At 37.1% G+C, this 17,628-nt stretch overlaps 1 protein-coding gene across 1 annotated transcript in view; it reads right to left on the bottom strand.

The window, feature by feature from the left end:
* The window catches only part of DACH2 (dachshund family transcription factor 2), an 896,917-nt gene that overhangs the window by 81,032 nt on the left and 798,257 nt on the right, over window positions 1-17,628 (bottom strand). The window lies entirely within an intron of this gene.

Here is a 17,628-nt window from a genome sequence, read left to right as displayed (position 1 = left end):
GCTGATATTTTTTGAAGATTTTTTTTAATGGAGAATATTCCTATTATTTTTTTGAATTTATTATTTTTTCCATTTATTTATTCTCAGCATAACAGTATCATTATTTTTTCACCACACTCAGTGCTCCAGGCAATCCGTGCCCTCTATAAAACCCACCACCTGGTACCCCGACCTCCCACCCCCCCACCACTTCAAACCCCTCAGATTGTTTTTCAGAGTCCATAGTCTCTCATGGTTCACCTCCCCTTCCAATTTATCCCAAACCCTTCTAATTCCCCAAGTCCTCCATGCTTTTTGTTATGCGCCATAAATAAGTGAAACTATATGATAATTGACTCTTTCTGCTTGACTTATTTCACTCAGCATAATCTCTTCCAGTCCCATCCATATTGCTACAAAAGTTAGGTATTCATCCTTTCTGATGGAGGCATAATACTCCATAGTGTATATGGACCACATCTACCTTATCCTTCATCCGTTGAAGGGCATCTTGGTTCTTTCCATAGTTTGGCGACCGTGGCCATTGCTGCTATAAACATTGGGGTACAGATGGCCCTTCTTTTCACGACATCTGTATCTTTGGGGTAAATACCCAGGAGTGCAATTGCAGGGTCATAGGGAAGTTCTATTTTTAATTTCTTGAGGAATCTCCACACTGTTCTCCAAAGAGGCTGCACCAACTTGCATTCCCACCAACAGTGGAAGAGGGTTCCCCTTTCTCCACATCCCCTCCAACACATGTTGTTTCCTGTCTTGCTAATTTGGGCTGTATGAGTTCTAATAGTTTGGGGGTGGAGTCTTTTCGGTTTTCCATATAAGGTATCTTGTCATCTGCGACAAGAGAGAGTTTGAGTTCTTCTTTTCCAATTTGAATATCTTTTATTTCTTTTTGTTGTCTGATTGCTGATGCTAGTACTTCTAGACTTGGGCTCTTTCTATAGTTTGACTATTGTTGTTAATGCTGTTATAAACATTAGGGTGCATGTACTCTTTCAAATCTGTATTGTACTATATTTTGGAGAAATACCTGTAGTGCAGTTGCTGGGTCAAAGCATAGTTCTATTTTTAACTTTTTGAGGAACCTCCATACTGTTTTCCAGAGTGGCTGGTGGATTGCATTCCCACTAACAGTTCCCATTTCTCTGCATTCTTGCCAACATCTTTTGTTTCCTGTTTGTTAATTTAGCCCTTCTGACTGATGTGAGGTGGTATCTTGTTTTGATTTTTTTCCCTAATTATGAGTAATTTTGAGCATCTTTTTATGTGTCTGTTAGCTGTCTGGATTTTTTCCTTGGAAAAAAAAAGTGTCCATTCATATCTTCTGTCCATTTCTTATCTGGATTATTTGTTTCCTGGGTGTTGAATTTCATAAGTTCATTATAGGTTTTGGATACTAACCCTTTATTAGATGTATTATTTGCAAATATCTTCTCCCATTCCATAGGCTAGCTTTTAGTTTTATTGATTTTTTTTCACTGTGCAGAGATGTTGTGTTCTTTTTGTTTTTGTTTTGTTTCTGTTTTTAATCTTGATGAGGTCCCAGTAGTTCATCATTTTTTAAGTATCTATTTCATTTATTTCTGCTTTGATCTTTATGATGTCCTTCTATTAAACTTGGTCTTTGTTTTTTTCCTCTTCTTTATTTCCTTCAGGTGTATTTTAGACTATATGAGATATTTTGTATTTCTGGAGGTAGGCCTTTATTGCTATAAGCTTACCTTGTGATTTCACTGCATCTCAAAGATTTTTTATTGTTCTCTTTTCATTTTCATTTTTCCCCATGTATTTTTTATTTCCACTTTGATTGCTTCTTTAACCCATTGTTTGTTTACTCTCATGTTGTTTAGCCTCCATGTGTTTATGTTTTTCTAAGGACTTGTGTGTGCGTTTATGTGTGTGTGTGTGTTTGTTTGCTTTTTAGTTTGATAGAGTAGTCAGAAATTATGCATGGCATGACTTCAATCTTCTTAAATTTGTTGAGACTTATTTTGTGTTCATACATGCGTTATGTCCTGTATAATGTTATATGTGTACTTGAAAAAATTCATATTCTGGTGTTTTTAGATGGAATTTTATGCACATATTAAGTCAATCTGGTCTAATGCTTTGTTGAAATACTCTATTTCCTTATTGATTTTTCTGCCTGGATTATCTAGTCACTGACATAAGTCAGGTATTAAAGCCTTCTACTTTTATTATAATACCATCAATTTCTCTCTTTATCTCTGTTAATATTTATGTATTTAAATATTCCAAAGTTGGGTGCATAGATATTGACAATTATTATGTTCTCCTATTGGAATTACCCCTTTTTCATCTTGTAATGTCCTTCCTTGTCACTTGTTACAGTCTTTGTTTTAAAGTCTATTTTGTCTGTAGTAAGTATTTCTCCTCTGACTTTTTTCCTGCTCCTATTTGAATGGAATATCCCTTTCCATCATTTCACGTTTATTGTGTACATTTTTAGGTCTGAAGTTAGTCCTATAAATGGGTCTCTCTCTCTTTTATTAAAATCCATTTCACCACCCTATGTCTTTTCATTGAAGCATTTATACCATTTACATTAAAGCATTTATTTTTTATTGTTTTCTGGTTGTTTTGTAGTTTTTCTGTTCCTTGCACTTCGTCTTGTCCTCTTTCCTTGTGATTGATGACTTTCTTTACTATTATGCTTGGCTTTCTTTCTCCTTATTTTTTTGTTTATTTATTATAGGTCATGGGTTTGTTGTTACCATGAGATTCATATATAATATCTTAAGTACATAGAATTCTATATTACATTGATGGTTATTTAATTTCAAACACATTCTATAAGAATTTCTGTTACTCTCCCCTTCTATAATTTTGTACACATTGTCATCATCTCTTTATTCAGAATTTTCTTGCTTCTATTTATGACCTCTATTTTTTTTCACTTCAAGAAGTCCCTTTAGGGGTTCCTGGGTGATTAAGTGGTTAATTGGTTGACTCTTGATTTTGGCTCAGGTCATGATCTCAGGGTCATGGGAGCAAGCCCCATGTCAGTCTCCACGCTTGGCATAGTGTCTGCTTGAGCTTCTCTCTCCCTCCCCTCTGCTCCTCCCCTTGCTCATGCTCTCTCTCTAAAATACATAAATAAATAAATAAATAAAATAATTTTTAGAAGTCCCATTAACAGTTCTTATAAGGCTGATTTAATAGTGATAAACTCTTTTGACTTCTTGTCTGAGAAACTCTTTATCTGTCCTTCATATCTTAATAATAACCTTGACAGGTAAAGTATTCTTGGTAATAGGTGTTTTGCTTTTGTTTTTTCTTTCAGTGCCTTGAATATATCATGCCACTGCTTTCTGGTATACACAGTTTCTGTTGAAAAATCAGCTGCTAGCCTATAAGCTGTCCTTTAGTTACCTTTATTTTTTATTTTTTATTTTTTATAAACATATATTTTTATCCCCAGGGGTACAGGTCTGTGAATCACCAGGTTTACACACTTCACAGCACTCACCAAAGCACATACCCTCCCCAATGTCCATAATCCCACCCCCTTCTCCCAAACCCCCTCCCCCCAGCAACCCTCAGTTTGTTTTGTGAGATTAAGAGTCACTTATGGTTTGTCTCCCTTCCAATCCCATCTTGTTTCATTGATTCTTCTCCTACCCACTTAAGCCCCCATGTTGCATCACCACTTCCTCATATCAGGGAGATCATATGATAGTTGTCTTTCTCTGCTTGATTTATTTCGCTAAGCATGATACGCTCTAGTTCCATCCATGTTGTCGCAAATGGCAAGATTTCATTTCTTTTGATGGCTGCATAGTATTCCATTGTGTATATATACCACATCTTCTTGATCCATTCATCTGTTGATGGACATCTAGGTTCTTTCCATAGTTTGGCTATTGTGGACATTGCTGCTATAAACATTCGGGTGCACGTGCCCCTTTGGATCACTACGTTTGTATCTTTAGGGTAAATACCCAATAGTGCAATTGCTTTAGTTACCTTTTTGCTTTTCTTTTGGTGATTTTAAAATTCTCTCTTTGGGGCGCCTGGGTGGCTCAGTGGGTTAAGCCACTGCCTTCGGCTCGGGTCATGATCTCAGAGTCCCAGGATCGAGTCCCGCGTCGGGCTCTCTGCTCAGCAGGGAGCCTGCTTCCCTCTCTCTCTCTCTCTGCCTGCCTCTCTGTCTACTTGTGATTTTTCTGTGTCAAATAAATAAATAAAATCTTTTTAAAAAATTTTAAAAAATAAAATTCTCTCTTTATCTTTAACCTTGACATTTTAATTATGAAGTGCTGCTATTATCTTATGTTATTATGACTTCTTTGGGTTCATCTTCTTTGGAACTATCTGTGGTACTTGAACCTGGATGTTTTTTTCCCTCTCCAGATTAAGGAAATTTTTAGCTATTATTTCTTCAAGTAAATCTCTGCCCTTTTCTCTCTTTTTTCTCCTTCTGGGAACCTTATAATGCAAAATTTTGGTGGCTTGATTTTGTCCAAGAGATCCTTTAACCTATCCTAATTTATTAAAAATTCTTTTTTTTTTCTTTTTGATCTTCAGTTTGTGTGCTTTTCATTACCCTGTCTTCCATATCACTTATCCATTCTTCTGTATCTGCTAATCCTCTGTTGATTTTCTCTAGTGAATTTTTCATTTCAGTTACTGTATTCTTCAACTCTGTTTCCTTTCTATATTTTCCACCTCTTTGGTGAAGGTCTCACTATGTCCTTTCACTCTTTTCTTCAGCCTGTGACATCTTTATGGTTATTATTTTAAAGTCTTTATAGGCATATTGTTTACTTCCATTTCACTTAGTTCTTTTTCTGAGGTTTTGTCTTTTTCTTGTGTTTGGAGCATGTTTCTCTATCTTCTCAGTTTTCTTGACTTTCTCTGTTTCTGTGAATTAGCTGGAACAGCTACTTCTCTTAAACCTGAAACAAATCTTCTCATGTATGGTAATCTCCACTGTAGACTGTGCCTGTTTACCTTGCCTGGCTGTTTGGATCTGTGTCTGGTATGGGTTGGGTGTCTCCCATCACTCTATGCTGGGGTTGCTGGGGTTGGATGTGTGGAGATTAAGTGGGCATAGGCTGGGTGGTTCGTGGGGCTTTCTGTGAAGAGTGTCCTGGCAGAACAACTGAAGATGAAGTCAATGCAACCTGGGGAGTGGAGAGTTCCAGGGTTGTCTGTGTAGATGACATCCTAGCATGTTACCTGAATCTGAAGTGGATGCAAACTAGGGGATCTTGGAGTTTCACACAGAGGGCATCCTGGCAGGAGAGCTGCATCCAAAGTGGACATAGGCTGAGCCATTCCCTAAGCTCATTGTACAGACAGTGACATAGCAGGATAACTGAAGCTGGAGTGAGTGCAAGTCAAAGGGTCCCAGGTCTCTACATGCAGAGTGCACACTGACAGGAAGGCTGAAGCTGAAGTGGTTGCAGTCCATGATGTCTTGTGGTGCTCAGTACAAGGGGTGCCCTAGTGGGGCAGCTGGAGCCACAGCAGGTGTGAGCCAGGTGGTCCTAGAGCTCTCTCTACATGAGATACCCTAAGAAGTCAGTTGCAGTTGAAGTTATGTGGACTTGAATTATTCTGGGGTGCTTTGCTCCTGTGTCTCCTTGACAAGATAGCTGGATAGCTGGAGCTGTAGTGAGAACTGACCAAGGGTATTGCAATATGCGTTACATTAAGACTACCTTGTTAGACTAGCTGAGGGTCCCCAAACCTTGCTCCTGTACATGCTATCAAGGCAGAGGGGGTACATAAATTGTGGAGCTTGCCAGCCCCTCCAACATGGAGAGAGTTCTAGCAGCTCCCCAGTATTTAGTAGGGTTCTAGAGTTGCTTCTTTTATATTCTAGTTGTCTTTTTCTGTTGCAGCAGGGTTTTGTTTGTTTGTTTGTTTTGTTTTTGTTTTTGTTTTCTTGTGCCTCAGGGCAGACAAATCTGGTCACAGCCCCTCAGTACTATCTTTCCACACTGCAGTTCACAGCATTGGATGTGATGATTTCCTTTTTACTGTATCTTCATTCCTTTTGCTTTTCTCTGTGTGGTCTCTCTATATTTTGTTGTGCAGAAGCTTTTCAATCAGCTCTCAGTTCTTCTTCAGGGGGAACTGTTCTATAAACAGCTGTAGATTTGATATGCCCATAAGGAGATGAGTTCAGGGTCCTCTTACACTGTCATCTTAGGCTAGAAGATACCTAGTTGTTGTTGTTGTTGTTGTTGTTCTTCTTCTTCTTCTTCTTTAAAGATTTTATTTATTTATTTGACATACAGAGATCACAAGAAGGCAGAGAGGCAGGCAGAAAGGGAGAGAGGAGAAAGCAGGCTCCCTGCTGAGTGGAGGGCATGACACGGGGCTCAATCCCAAGACCCTGAGATCATGACCTGAGCCAAATGCAAAGGCTTTAACCCACTGAGCCACCCAGGCACCCTGATACCTAGTTCTTCTTGTGTATGACTTTGCACAAGACATTTTACCTCTCTGGGCCTGTTTTTTTCATATCTAAAAGAGAAATTTAATAAGAGGATTTAATGAGATAATCCATGCAAAGCACTTAGAACAATGCATGGCACACAGTAAGTTCTTAATAAATACTACCTACTTTGTTTATTGCACTGTGGAAAGAAAAGGTCATTTACTGATACTCAACAGTTATTAAATGAGTTTGTAGTGCAGCGTGCAGATCTTTCTGGATTGATGGTACTTTGATATATAACTGCTGGAATTTACCAAAACTGTTCCATGTAATGTAAATCAGTGTATTTTATGAATAACTCAGTGATCTGCACTCATTACATACAGCTTCCTTTTAACTAAATGTAAATAACCCCTCCTTATAAAGTCTTAATTTTTAGAGATTATTTTGTTCATGTATGCATTTTTTATGCTTGCATTTTTAAAATTTTATTATATTATGTTAGTCACACATTCACAAGTTTTTGAAATAGCTAATAAAGTCAAAATTACAATTAGAAGCCATAATGACAGGAAACAAAATTTCAAATAAAATTAGAAACTTTTTGTGGATGTCAATACTTTAAAATGATTAAAACTTTGTTTTACAGCGGTGCCTGGATGGCTCAGTTGGTTAACCACCTGTCTTCTGCTCAGATCATGATCTTCAGGGTCCTGGGATTAAGCCCTGCATCAGGTACCTTGCTCAGTAGGGAGCCTGCTTCTCCCTCTCCCACTTACCCTGCTTGTGCTCTCTCTCTCTCAAATAAATAAATAAATCTTTAAAAAATAAAATCTATTTTATAGATGTAAGCAGAGTTATTTTCAATAAATTGAATCTAGCCATAATAAGAAAAAAAATATATTCTTTCAAAAATTTGTTTTAGCAAACTTGTTCCCATAACAAACATCACTATATGTCAGTTTTGAAAACAGGCCAACTACTAATAGTGAAGATACACTAATCTTGGAACACAATATAGAGACTGTCAATACATCTTCTTTTTGAAAACAGTTTTGCATCACTTTTATACATTTCCAAGTTCTTATCTCAAAGCCCAAGCAGTTAAACATATCTTTCAGAAATCGTTATACATTACTTCTAATCATTTTCTAATAGATGGTTTTATAAGAGAAATGTAAATATTAGTTACTACCAGATGCTGTTACTTAGACATACCTGTTCATAAACACAAAAAATGTATTCAAGGGCTAGAAAAAAAAATAGCAGCTACTTCATTTTTTTTTCCATTTTGTACTTCCTTATTTTGTAGGTACCCTCATCATTTGTCCTTGTTTTTTCAGTTGTCCAATTTAATTTCAGGGAGTGGTCATTCATTTTGACCATTCTTCAGAGCTAAGAATCTTTTTCGCTACTTCTGTGATAAACAGAATAATCCTCCTAGTCAAAAGATGCCCAGACCCTAATTCCTGAAACCCAAGAATATGTGACCTTACATGGGAAAATATAATTTTCCAGATGTGACTAAGCTTACAGACATGAATGAGATCAGGAGACTATTCTAGATTATCAGAATGAGCCCAGTGTAATCACTTGAGTCATATATGAAGATCAGAAAGATGCAACATGGAGAATCTAAATCTACCAGTGCTGGTTTTGAAGATGAAGGAAAAAGGACATGAGACAAGAAATATAGATGGTCTGTAGAAACTGGAAACAGCCCTTAGGGATGGCCAGTAAAAATGCAGGAACGTGAGTCCTACAACCAAACACAAGGAACAGATTCTCCCAGCAATCTAAAAAACTAGGAATAGATTATCCTCTAGAGCTACTAGAAGGTAAAACAGACTGTCAACACCTTGATTTTGGTCTAGCGACGACCATATCAGAGTTTTGACCTACAAAAATGTATGATAATAAATTTGCATTGTTTGAGCCACTAAGTTTGAGGTAATTTGTTATGATAACAATAGAAACCTAATATACTCTTTATCATTTCATATAGGAAATAACCTCTAAAGATTTTGCTTTAATTTTCACTGAAAAGATGTATAAAGATAAAAAAAAATTGGACCTCTTAAAGATCATCTCTCTGTTATCTGTGACTATAAAAAATGCAGCCATAAAAAATGTGGCCATTCTCATTTGTTATATACCTCATGGAGGAAATTAAAACATAATCACCTGAGTTGAATCAATTAAAATATAAGAAATTGCAGATATTTTATAATAAGTAGGAGTGTGATACATATGCCTAAATATAAAGGTTTTCTTTTTTTTTCTAAATACTAAATTCAGGCTATATATCTGGAAAGGGAATTTTAGCTAAGTATCTTGAAGTAGAAAGAGGTACACTTACAAGACTTTGAAGATATTTAATTATAATGTATGGCACATGAAAGATTGAGACAATTGTGCATCTGTTTCTATTTTTTTTTAGTTCAAAATCTGATTTTAATGGTTTATTTTTACTAATAATTATGAAAGAATTCCAATAATAATAATAATAGTGGAGAAATCAGGGGTACCTGGGTGCTTCAGTTGGTTAAGCATCTGCCTTTCATCTCAGGTCATGATCCCCTGCTCAGTGGGGATTCAGTTTCTCCCTCTCCCTCTGCCCCTTCCCATTGCTTGTGCTTTCTCTCAGTCTCTCTCTCTCTCTCTGTCAAATTAATAAATAAAATATTTATAAAATAATGAAGAAATCATATCTTTAGAATTTATTTTTACTTTTGTCAAGATTATTTATTTGAGAAACAGAGAGAGAGGCGAGGAGGGGAGGGGAGAGGGAGAATCGCAAACAGATTCTGTTCTGAGTGTAGAGCAGGGCTCAATCCTATAACCTATGAGACCAAGATGTGAGCTGACATGAAGAGTTGAGTGTTTAAGTGACTGAGCCACCCAGCTGACCTTAGAACTCATTTTTAAAACAAACAAACAAACAAACAAACAAACAAAATAGTAGTATTTTCCATATAAATAATTCTAAGTTGAAAATATAAAAAAAAAGTCTCAAATTCATGAATACCAATGCTGAGCTCAACACAACACTGAGACTCCATATATTCCCATTTTACAGATAAGGAGACTAAGGGTTAGAGAGATTAATTTGTCTAGTATATTATTGGTTAACTATTTCACCACTTAACTCAATATTATCAAGGGCCAATTATGACTAGATACAATGGCTTGTACGAAGGAAAGCTGCAACAAGTACTTAGACGTAAACTTCCCACCCCACTAGTTTGCTTCCAATAATATTTTTTTTAAGAGGGAAGTTAAGAAATATGTGTCTTTCTTACTCTGAAATAGCCACATGCAGATAGATCCCTAATCTTTCTAACCATCATAGAGAATAGAAAATACTCAGTTTTCCCAATTACCTGAGAGATGGTTTCTCAATTTCAGTGACTAGCAAAGGACCTTATGAATGCAGAGCATTCAAAGAAAGTATATGAAAGGATGGGGAACAAAGTTGGCTCTCTCTTATTTCAGCACCCACTGAGTAACAATATTCATAAGGATTTGTGAATATAACAACTTGTAGATACTGATTTAGAGATATAAGGTATTTTAGTTATTATTTGCACTGAACTAAGTTACAGCTTTCAGGTTATAGTTGTTTAAGGGAGATTTGGCGAGTTCATGAGGTGGCATAGTCACTTTCTTTTATCCATTTGTGGTTAAATTATGGCTTGAATTCATGATGGTTGGAATCTTTCATTTGTTTGTTCATCTGTTTTTGCTTTGAACAAGAGTTGTTTTTTTAACTCCTTTATTTTTAAAAGAATTTTTTAAAATAAAAAAAATTAAAAATAATTTTTAAAAATCTTGAAGTACCTGGATGGCTCAGTTGTTAGGCATCTGACTTTGGCTGGGCTTATGATCCCAGGGTCCTAGGATCAAAACCCATGTCATGCTCCTTGCTCAGCTGGAAGTCTGCTTCTCCTTGTCCCACCCCCCTTGGTTCTGTTCTCTCTCTCACTGTCTTCCTGTCAAATAAACTTTAAAAAAATATTTTTAAAAAATGAATTTAAAAATCTTTTGAAAACACTTTCTTTTATTTACCTTCCATTTAAATTCCTCAATCTCAAATGCTTGAGGCATCATGACAAAATTGTCAAAAGATGAATAGCAACTTGCATTTATCCTTGAATATGTATTCCCGTTCATTTCTTTGGAGGGCAGTATATTAGACATATGGGTATAGATATAGACAGAATGATATCAGGCTTTACACTTATCATATATATCTCTCAAAATCTATCTATATGAGCATTTGTTCTAATAATATGCTACATTTTAAAATAGATAGCTAAATGGAGTCCATGTTTAAAGCTGTTCCTGTCTCTATTGACTTTTTATTAAACTACCAATTTCTTTCCTTGAGAGAAAATGCACTTTGCCTCTCAAAAAATTGTTGTTAAAATCCTGTATATATTAAAACAGAAAGAAAAGCAAACAAATTAGGTAATTTTTCAAAGCAGTATGCTGAATACAAATTTAATCAAATGAGTGTACTAAAGATTAAAGTAGTTGAAATAATAATTGGCACTATAGTTTCTGTCTTCAGTGTTTCTCAATTCTACATCTTTTTTGAAACAGTAAATATTAGATTTTCATATCCTTTTTCATTTTACATCTCTCTCTGTGTTGCCTGGATTTCAACAAATCTATCCAAGAGAACACATGTTTAACCTGAATTCTGTATTCACAGAAGTGAACCGTTAGTAAACAGGTATATAAAAATATGGTCAACATTACTAATCATCAGTTTATTACTGAAATCGGCCAAGATAAAGATTCTAAATGTAGAGGACAGTTAAGGCACTGATGGAAAAATACTGCATCCTCACTTGATAGAACCCAATCCGGCGAGGCTCTTAATGAAATGTGGAATTTCTTTTGTACCCAGGATTTGAGTTCCATAAACATTTACTGGGCACACTTACATTAGCTAGATGATTTGATAGAGGATTTCTTCAGAGTGGTTTCTAACCCTCAATCAAGAAACATATTTTGAGGGTGCCTGGGTGGCTCAGTGGGTTAAGCCTCTGTCTTCAGCTCAGGTCATGATCTCAGGGTCCTGGGATCAAGGCCTGCATCAGGCTCTTTGCTCAGCATGGGGAGCCTACTTCCCCCCTCCACTTCTGCCTGCATTTCTGCCTACTTGTGCTCTCTCTCTATTTGTCAAATAAATAAATAAAATATTTTTTAAAAAGAAACATATATTGAGCAATTTTGGATAATCTCTAGTTTCTTGCTCATTAATTTAATCTCAGTTTTTCCTTTCTTAGGGAGTTCATATAAAGTGTAACTATATATCTGAAGTCCTTAGGGATATAATTTTTTTTCTCTATTTTTGCTTCTGTGACTCTATTACGGTGGCTTGATTCTTTGGGTATTTTAAGGCTTTTGTCTCTTGTGAGCTCGTATCTGGTTAAATTTAATTGTGAGAATCCCAAGGGCCTAAAATAGAAGATGCTTTTCTTCAGAGAAAAACTGTTTGCTCATGTTAAGAGTTGGGTGGTGCTACTGATATGGGGAACCTGGCATAATGCAGGAGTCTCCAGTTCAGCATTCTCACCTTAGTTTATCTTGATGTCAACCCAGCTTTCCTTTAAATCTATTACTGCTTAGAGAAACTTTCTTGAACTCTTGGTTTAAATTCCACATATATTTTCTTTTTTCCTTTCATTATTTTTTTTCTCCCTTCCTCTTCCCCTTTCTCTGTCTTTCTCTCTCCTTTTTTTCTGGTTCACTAGGAATTACCCCTTGTGAGTCCAACAATGCATTAAAAAGGATGTTCTTTTAATAAAGATTTAATTATATTGTAGCAGGGAGAGCTGTAATGTATCTAACTTGATACTGCTGAAAGCTGAACTCTCAATATATGTTTAAATGAATGAATAAATTCGTGTCACTGTGAATTTAAGCTCCCTGTATAACACATTTATGCAAAATGTTTCTTTATAAGACACCTACCAATATACTAGAAAAAGTTTTAAATATTTTAAAAACACATAACATTAAGTACATCTGTTAGAAATATTCATGTAACTCATGTAAATATGGAGACTCTTATGCTAAATACTAAACTCACAGAAAAAAATCTCTATTTAAAGAATATATCACTTGTGGGGGAGGAGTCAAGATGGCGGAGAAGTAGCAGGCTGAGACTGCTTCAGCTAGCCGGAGATCAGCTAGATAGCTTATCTAAAGATTGCAAACACCTGAAAATCCATCGGCAGATCGAAGAGAAGAAGAACAGCAATTCTGGAAACAGAAAAACAACCACTTTCTGAAAGGTAGGACCGGTGGAGAAGTGAATCCAAAGCGACGGGAAGATAGACCCCGGGGGGAGGGGCCGGCTCCCTGCAAGCGGCGGAGCAACGGTGCACAAAATCAGGACTTTTAAAAGTCTGTTCCGCTGAGGGACATCGCTCCAGAGGCTAAACCGGGGCGAAGCCCACGCGGGTTCAGCGTGGCCTCAGGTCCCGCAGGGTCACAGAAGGATCAGGGGTGTCTGAGTGTCGCAGAGCTTGTGGGTACTGGAATGGGAAAGCCGGCTACAGAGACAGAGCCGACAGTAAGCTCACAGCTCGGTGTTACCTTGAAGGGGTCGCAGGCTCGGTGAGCTCGGAGCGCGGCCGGAGGTCAGGCAGACGGGAGTAACTGGGCGCTGTTCTCTGAGGGCGCACTGAGGAGTGCGGCCCTGGGCTCTCGGCTCCTCCAGGCCGGAGACCAGGAGGCCGCCATTTGTATTCCCGTCCTCAGGAACTCTACGGAAAGCGCTCAGGGAACAAAAGCTCCTGAAAGCAAACCCGAGCGGATTACTCACCCCGGCCCCGGGTAAGGGCGGTGTAATTCCACCTGGGGCAAAGACACTTGAGAATCACTACAACAGGCCCCTCCCCCAGAAGATCAACAAGAAATCCAGCCGAGACCAAGTTCACCTACCAAGGAGTGCGGTTTCAATACCAAGGAGAGCAGCAGAATTCCAGAGGAGGAGAAAGCAAAGCACGGAACTCATGGCTTTTTCCCTGTGATTTTTTTTTAGTCTTGCAGTTAATTTAATTTTTTTCTTTTTCATTTTTTGTTGTTTTTTTTTTTTTCCTCGCCTTCGGGTAAAATTTTTTTTTTTTTTAACTGTTACCTTTTTCTTTTTTAACGATTTTTTACTAGTTTATCTAATATATACATATTTTCTTTTTTACATTTTTCTTAGGTGTTTTCCTTTTTTTTTTAATTCTTTTCTTTTCTTTTTTCTTTTTTTTTTTTCTTTTTTCTTTTTTTTTCTTTCTTCCTATTTGAACCTCTTTTTATCCCCTTTCTCCCCCCCTCACGATTTTGGATCTCTTCTAATTTGGTTAAAGCATTTTTTCCTGGGGTTGTTGCCACCCTTTTAGTATTTTACTTGCCTCTTCATATACTCTTATCTGGACAAAATGACAAGACGGAAAAATTCAACACAAAAAAAAGAACAAGAGGCAGTACCGAAGGATAGGGACCTAATCAATACAGACATTGGTAATATGTCAGATCTAGAGTTCAGAATGACAATTCTCAAGGTTCTAGCCGGGCTCGAAAAAGGTATGGAAGATATTAGAGAAACCCTCTCGAGAGATATAAAAGCCCTTTCTGGAGAAATAAAAGAACTAAAATCTAACCAAGTTGAAATAAAAAAAGCTATTAATGAAGTGCAATCAAAAATGGAGGCTCTCACTGCTAGGATAAATGAGGCAGAAGAAAGAATTAGTGATATAGAAGACCAAATGACAGAGAATAAAGAAGCTGAGCAAAAGAGGGACAAACAGCTACTGGACCACGAGGGGAGAATTCGAGAGATAAGTGAAAACATAAGATGAAACAACATTAGAATAATTGGGATTCCAGAAGAAGAAGAAAGAGAGAGGGGAGCAGAAGGTATACTGGAGAGAATTATTGGGGAGAATTTCCCCAATATGGCAAAGGGAACGAGCATCAATATTCAGGAGGTTCAGAGAATGCCCCTCAAAATCAATAGGAATAGGCCCACACCCCGTCACCTAATAGTAAAATTTACAAGTCTCAGTGACAAAGAGAAAATCCTGAAAGCAGCCCGGGAAAAGAAGTCTGTAACATACAATGGTAAAAATATTAGATTGGCAGCTGACTTATCCACAGAGACCTGGCAGGCCAGAAAGAGCTGGCATGATATTTTCAGAGCACTAAATGAGAAAAACATGCAGCCAAGAATACTATATCCAGCTAGGCTATCATTGAAAATAGAAGGAGAGATTAAAAGCTTCCAGGACAAACAAAAACTGAAAGAATTTGCAAATACCAAACCAGCTCTACAGGAAATATTGAAAGGGGTCCTCTAAGCAAAGAGAGAGCCTACAAGTGGTAGATCAGAAAGGAACAGAGACCATATACAGTAACAGTCAACTTACAGGCAATACAATGGCACTAAATTCATATCTCTCAATAGTTACCCTGAATGTTAATGGGCTAAATGCCCCTGTCAAAAGACACAGGGTATCAGAATGGATAAAAAAACAAAACCCATCTATATGTTGCCTCCAAGAAACTCATTTTAAGCCCGAAGACACCTCCAGATTTAAAGTGAGGGGGTGGAAAAGAATTTACCATGCTAATGGACATCAGAAGAAAGCAGGAGTGGCAATCCTTATATCAGATCAATTAGATTTTAAGCCAAAGACTATAATAAGAGATGAGGAAGGACACTATATCATACTCAAAGGGTCTGTCCAACAAGAAGATCTAACAATTTTAAATATCTATGCCCCCAACGTGGGAGCAGCCAACTATATAAACCAATTAATAACAAAATCAAAGAAACACATCAACAATAATACAATAATAGTAGGGGACTTTAACACTCCCCTCACTGAAATGGACAGATCATCCAAGCAAAAGATCAGCAAGGAAATAAAGGCCTTAAACGACGCACTGGACCAGATGGACATCACAGATATATTCAGAATATTTCATCCCAAAGCAACAGAATACACATTCTTCTCTAGTGCACATGGAACATTCTCCAGAATAGATCACATCCTCGGTCCTAAATCAGGACTCAACCGGTATCAAAAGATTGGGATCATTCCCTGCATATTTTCAGACCACAATGCTCTAAAGCTAGAACTCAACCACAAAAGGAAGTTTGGAAAGAACCCAAATACATGGAGACTAAACAGCATCCTTCTAAAGAATGAATGGGTCAACCGGGAAATTAAAGAAGAATTGAAAAAAATCATGGAAACAAATGATAATGAAAATACAACGGTTCAAAATCGGTGGGACACAACAAAGGCAGTCCTGAGAGGAAAATATATAGCGGTACAAGCCTTTCTCAAGAAACAAGAAAGGTCTCAGGTACACAACCTAACCCTACACCTAAAGGAGCTGGAGAAAGAACAAGAAAGAAACCCTAAGCCCAGCAGGAGAAGAGAAATCATAAAGATCAGAGCAGAAATCAATGAAATAGAAACCAAAAAAAACAATAGAACAAATCAACGAAACTAGGAGCTGGTTCTTTGAAAGAATTAATAAAATTGATAAACCCCTGGCCCGACTTATCAAAAAGAAAAGAGAAAGGACCCAAATAAATAAAATCATGAATGAAAGAGGAGAGATCACAACTAACACCAAAGAAATACAAACTATTATAAGAACATACTATGAGCAACTCTACGCCAATAAATTTGACAATCTGGAAGAAATGGATGCATTCCTAGAAACATATAAACTACCACAACTGAACCAGGAAGAAATAGAAAGCCTGAACAGACCCATAACCAGTAAGGAGATTGAAACAGTCATTAAAAATCTCCAAACAAACAAAAGCCCAGGGCCAGACGGCTTCCCGGGGGAATTCTACCAAACATTTAAAGAAGAACTAATTCCTATTCTCCTGAAACTGTTCCAAAAAATAGAAATGGAAGGAAAACTTCCAAACTCATTTTATGAGGCCAGCATCACCTTGATCCTAAAACCAGACAAGGATCCCACCAAAAAAGAGAGCTATAGACCGATATCCTTGATGAACACAGATGCGAAAATACTCAACAAAATACTAGCCAATAGGATTCAACAGTACATTAAAAAGATTATTCACCACGACCAAGTGGGATTTATTCCAGGGCTGCAAGGTTGGTTCAACATCCGCAAATCAGTCAATGTAATACAACACATCAATAAAAGAAAGAACAAGAACCATATGATACTCTCAATAGATGCTGAAAAAGCATTTGACAAAGTACAGCATCCCTTCCTGATCAAAACTCTTCAAAGTGTAGGGATAGAGGGCACATACCTCAATATCATCAAAGCCATCTATGAAAAACCCACCACAAATATCATTCTCAATGGAGAAAAACTGAAAGCTTTTCCGCTAAGGTCAGGAACACGGCAGGGATGTCCATTATCGCCACTGCTATTCAACATAGTACTAGAGGTCCTAGCCTCAGCAATCAGACAACAAAAGGAAATTAAAGGCATCCAAATCGGCAAAGAAGAAGTCAAATTATCACTCTTCGCAGATGATATGATACTATATGTGGAAAACCCAAAAGACTCCACTCCAAAACTGCTAGAACTTATACAGGAATTCAGTAAAGTGTCAGAATATAAAATCAATGCACAGAAATCAGTTGCATTTCTCTACACCAACAGCAAGACAGAAGAAAGAGAAATTAAGGAGTCCATCCTATTTACAATTGCACCCAAAACCATAAGATACCTAGGAATAAACCTAACCAAAGAGACACAGAATCTATACTCAGGAAACTATAAAGTACTCATGAAAGAAATTGAGGAAGACACAAAGAAATGGAAAAATGTTCCATGCTCCTGATTGGAAGAATAACTATTGTGAAAATGTCTATGCTACCTAAAGCAATCTACACATTTAATGCAATTCCTATCAAAGTACCATCCATCTTTTTCAAAGAAATGGAACAAATAATGCTAAAATTTATATGGAACCAGAAAAGACCTCGAATAGCCAAAGGGATATTGAAGAAGAAAGCCAACATTGGTGGCATCACAATTCCGGACTTCAAGCTCTATTACAAAGCTGTCGTCATCAAGACAGCATGGTACTGGCACAAAAACAGACACATAGATCAATGGAACAGAATAGAGAGCCCAGAAATAGACCCTCAACTCTATGGTCAACTAATCTTTGACAAAGCAGGAAAGAATGTCCAATG

The sequence above is a fragment of the Mustela erminea genome, chromosome X (genome assembly GCF_009829155.1).
Source record: "Mustela erminea isolate mMusErm1 chromosome X, mMusErm1.Pri, whole genome shotgun sequence".
NCBI classification, from domain to species: Eukaryota; Metazoa; Chordata; class Mammalia; order Carnivora; family Mustelidae; genus Mustela; species Mustela erminea.
This window is presented reverse-complemented; position numbering and strand designations above follow the sequence as displayed.